Source organism: Piliocolobus tephrosceles, chromosome 16 (genome assembly GCF_002776525.5).
Source record: "Piliocolobus tephrosceles isolate RC106 chromosome 16, ASM277652v3, whole genome shotgun sequence".
Taxonomy (NCBI): Eukaryota; Metazoa; Chordata; class Mammalia; order Primates; family Cercopithecidae; genus Piliocolobus; species Piliocolobus tephrosceles.
In genome coordinates, this window is record NC_045449.1 from 35,379,295 (window position 1) to 35,383,903 (window position 4,609).

General features: G+C 45.0%; 1 non-coding gene across 1 annotated transcript; it reads left to right on the forward strand.

The window, feature by feature from the left end:
- The first annotated feature begins 1,690 nt into the window (after window positions 1-1,690).
- Window positions 1,691-1,853, forward strand: LOC111537742. The gene has a single exon (XR_002730103.1). It is a non-coding gene; the product is annotated as a U1 spliceosomal RNA (small nuclear RNA).
- The last annotated feature ends 2,756 nt before the right edge of the window (window positions 1,854-4,609 follow it).

The following is a 4,609-nucleotide window of genomic DNA, read 5'->3' on the forward strand; positions in this document are numbered from 1 at the left end:
TAGTTACTATAGCTCCTCCAGGCACATCAGTAGAAGAGGCTTTGGTAACTGGGAGAGGTGCAATTTTTTGCTGTAAGGATGACTTTGTTTAGGAACATCAGGATAGGTATAGGGACCACTGCAATGGGATCTTATAGTAGAGGAGAAAGATTGGGCACAAGTCCAAAGTACAGCATGGGCAAATGGGAATTTATAGCCAAGGAGCAGTGTGGAGGTCAGTGGATGGAAAATTACCAGGAGGAAACATCAGGGGTAAGAGGAATTCTGGCTGAACTGATCTAACAGGATTCTTGCTGAAGACAGGCTGGGGTGATCAGATATCACCTGGGGGGTGGTGCAGGATGAGGAACCTGATCAGATTTGGAGAATTTGGGTTTCAGCTAAATTGAATTAGTAGGGTTCCTTTACTAAAACTGGATTTTACAAGAACATGCACAGACTGGCCTATGAGAAGATTCAGAAGCCTAAGGTTTGGCCAAGCAAACAAGAAAAGAATTTTTTTTTTTTGAGCCAGAGTCTCGCTCTGTCGCCTAGGCTGGAGTGTGGTGGCGTGATCACGGCTCATTGGCTCACTGCAACCTCCGCCTCCCAGGTTCAAGCAATTCTCCTGCCTCAGCCTCCCGAGTAGCTGGGATTACAGGCGCGTGCCACCACACCCAGCTAATTTTTGTATTTTTAGTAGAGATGGGGTTTCATCATGTTGGCCAGGCTGGTCTCGAACCCCTGACCTCAGGTGATCTGCCCGCCTCGGCCTCCCAAATGTGTTAGGATTACAAGCATGAGCCACCTCACCCGGCCAGCAAAGAATCTTTGTCATGCCTCAGGTTCTTTATCCATGAAATGGGGATGATTCCATTTCCTACTTCAACATTGTGAGGATTAACCATAAAGTCCAGGTGCATGGTAAACAGTAGATGTTGGCTGTTAGTATTTCTTGGTTTGCTTTAGGCTTTTTATTGGATTGCCTGACTCACATGTTATAATTATGCTTTAAGGTTTAAGCTATTCGTTAATTTATTTGGTTTAGTCTTTACAAGAACTCCTCCAAGGACAGTAATGCAGGTTTTACAAACTGAGGAACAAGTTGAGGCCATAAGCTCATCGAAAGTCTTGCATTGTGAACACTAGATTGCAGTCCAGATCTTGGATTCCAACCCTCCACTCTGCAATACAACCTGCTAGCATGCCCTATTCCCCTTCTTGGAATAAGAGGAAATGATGCTCAGCTGGTGCATAGCGTGGGTATCCCGTGACTAAAAGTTCATTCACGTCTGTTTGCTCGAGGAAACTCTCCATACTGGGAGATCCGAAGGCCTTAGGCTACGCCAAAAGTAGGGAGGTGGTGTGTTTTTGTCAGAAAAATGGCCTGACAGATGTCACTTGCATTGATGCGAGTGGGAGGAGGAACTGGTGGTTGGAAGAGGGCCCAGATGAGAGCACAGCTGTGCTCTCTGACCAGTCAGGCCTGCGCATGACGTCACGCCGGGAGGTGGAGTAAATTAAAGGCTGCATTTTGGAAGGGCGTTCCTTTTTGCACAACTCTGTCGCCAACACTAAGATATAGTATAAAAATCTGTTTATTTTGTTCACGATATGTGGATAAAGTCCAATTAGAGTCATTTCAGGAGTTACACGCACTTTACAATGACGTGGGTGGCACCGGGGATTGCTGGGGTCTGGCAAGTACCTCATACTTACCTGGCCGGGGAGATACCATGATCACGAAGGTGGTTTTCCCAGGGCGAGACTTATCCATTACACTCCAATTATGCTGTCCCCCTCTGTTTTCCCAGATGTGGGAAACTCGACCGCATAATTTGTGATAGTGGGGGCTGCGTACGCGGTTTTCCCTGGTTGTGGTGGTTGAGAGTTTTGTTGTATATTTGCTTTTGCTTTGTTTTTTGCCGGTGGAAGGATTGTTTGGCTTTGTTTACCTAGGCTAGAGTGCAATGGTGCCCAGATTCATGCACCCAGCTTTCTTTGGTTTTAGGTTTTTGGCTTACTTATTTTTGGGGGGCACAGTCTTGCTGTTTCCCAGGCTGGAGTGCACTGGAGCAATCTGGGCTCACTGTAGCCTCCACCTCCCGAGTTCCAGCCATTCTCATGTCTCAGCTTCCCGAGAAACTGGGATTACATTACAGGAGTGTACCACATGCATGCCTGGCTAATTTTTGTATTTTCAGTAGAGATGGGGTCTTACCATGTTGGCAAGGCTGGTCTGGAACTCCTGTCCTCAAGTGATCCACACCTTCTGCCTCTCAGAATGCTGGAATTACAGGCGTGAGCCATGGCACCTGGCTTTTTTTTTTTTTTTTTCTTTTGAGACAGAGTTTTGATTTTGTCACCCAGGCTGGAGTGCAATGGTGCAATCTCGGCTCACTGCAACCTCCGCCTCCTGAGTAGAGCTGGGAATACAGGTACCCGCCACCATGCTTGGCTAATTTTTTTATATTTTTAGTAGAGACGGGGTTTCACCATGTTGGTCAGGCCGGTCTCTTGATGTCAGGTGATCCACCCTCTTCTGCCTCCCAAAGTGTTGGGATTACAGGCGAGAGCCACCACGCCCTGGCTTTTTTTTTTTTTTTTTCCTTGTTTCTTTTGGTTCTTGATGCTTTTGGGGTTGCAGGATTGTTACCGTTGCTTACTGTTTAAAGCTGTACCTTGCTATCGTTTAATGCTTAGGAACTTTAGTAAGGTAAATGCAATGAGTTGTGGGTTTTTTTGTTTTTTGTTTTTTGTTTTTTATAAGACAGAGTCTCACCCTGTTGCCCAGACTGGAGTGCAGTAGCGTAATCTCAGCTCACTGCAACCTCAGCCTCCCGGGTTCAAGCAGTTCTCATGCCTCAACCTTAGAGTAGCTGGACTGTAGCCACGCATGACCATGATAAGCTAATTGTATTTTTGGTAGAGGCAGAGTTTAGGTAAGTTGGTCAGGCTGATCTTCAACTGCTGTCCTCAAGCCATCTGGCCTTAGCCTCCCAAAGTGCTGGGATTTCAGGCATGAGTCATCGTGCTCAGTTAAAACATGATAATAAAGTTAATTTCATGTGGGCCCGGCCTGATGACTCACACTTGTAATCCCAGTACTTTGGGAGGCTGAGGCAGGAGGATGGCTTGAGACCAGGAGCTCAAGACCAGACTGGGCAGCATAGCGAGACCCTCATCTCTATAAATATAAAATAATAAAAATAATAATATAACTACTAAAAATGTTCAATTGAATATGTTGAATGTTGCCCACACCATATTCCACTGGAGAAGCATTGCTTTACTTAATCTGTTTCCTTATTTTAAAGTTTCCAGACAGCCTTACTATATTACTTCCATAAACTTATATGCCTGCTCTTCCTGGAATGCACTTCCCTGCCCTGCCCTTCTTCATCTTCCTGGAAAACTTGTACTTCAGCGCTTCCAAACTGCCTGGGATCCACTCAGTGCCACTGAACCCACGGTGGCCTTATCTGTTAGGTACCATAGGCACAGGGCCTAGGGGCACTTCTTTTAAAAATCAGAAGAAAAAAATGAATTTTTAGGTGGAAGAAAATGTCATATATAATAATATATTCATGTTTTAATCAATGCAGTCATAAGATAGCATTTTTAATATACATTTTAATGGAAATATGTATATTTTAACAGAGGAGGCGGGCACACAAAGGCAAAAGTATGGGCCCTTCAAAATCGTAATGTGGCTCTGACTGAACTTTTTATAGTCTGGCAAGTCTGTTTTCCCTACAGACTATGATCTTATTTATTGCAGGCAGACTCGGTCTTTGCATTATTCCTCTTAGTATCCCCAGAGGCTAGGCCAGTGGACTGGACCTTGAACATTTAAGTGGCTGTGAGTAAATGAAAAGTATGCACTATGTGTAAGTAATGACTTGAGAACAGGTGTGTTTTTTTTGTTTTTTGTTTTTTTTGAGACGGAGTCTCGCTCAGTCACCAGGCTGGAGTGCAGTGGTGCGATCTCGGCTCACTGCAAGCTCCGCCTCCCAGGTTCACGCCATTCTCCTGCCTCAGCCTCCCAAGTAGCTGGGACTACAGGAGCCCGCCACCATGCCCAGCTAATTTTTTGCATTTTTAGTAGAGACGGGGTTTCACCGTGTTAGCCAGGATGGTCTCTATCTCCTGACCTCATGATACGCCCACCTCAGCCTCCCAAAGTGCTGGGATTACAGGCGTGAGCCACCGCGCCCGGCCAAGAACAGGTGTTTTTCATCATTAGCAACACTCAAAGAAATTCAAGAATACTTTATGAATGGTGAAAATACTGGAGTAGACAATGTGGTCATCAGAAATGAAGTTGTCCCAGCATAGCAAAAAGGGTCTGTTAGTACCTGTGATATCAGAGCCATGGGGGGCACAAATAATCATAGAGGCCTCAGAGCTGTTTTCAGCCTGGCATTCCTGGATACCATTGAAAGCAGCCAAAGTATTACTTTCCTGATGTGAAATCAAACCTTCTGGAATAAAATTAGGAAGACAGTTCAATAATGAGATTATATAGTATAACTGAGGTGGGCTGGGTCATACTTTGTAGATGAAGGTAATCCAGCAATTGTCCTAAATCAGCAATTATACTAAATAGTGTGGAGTTGGTTTTTTGCTG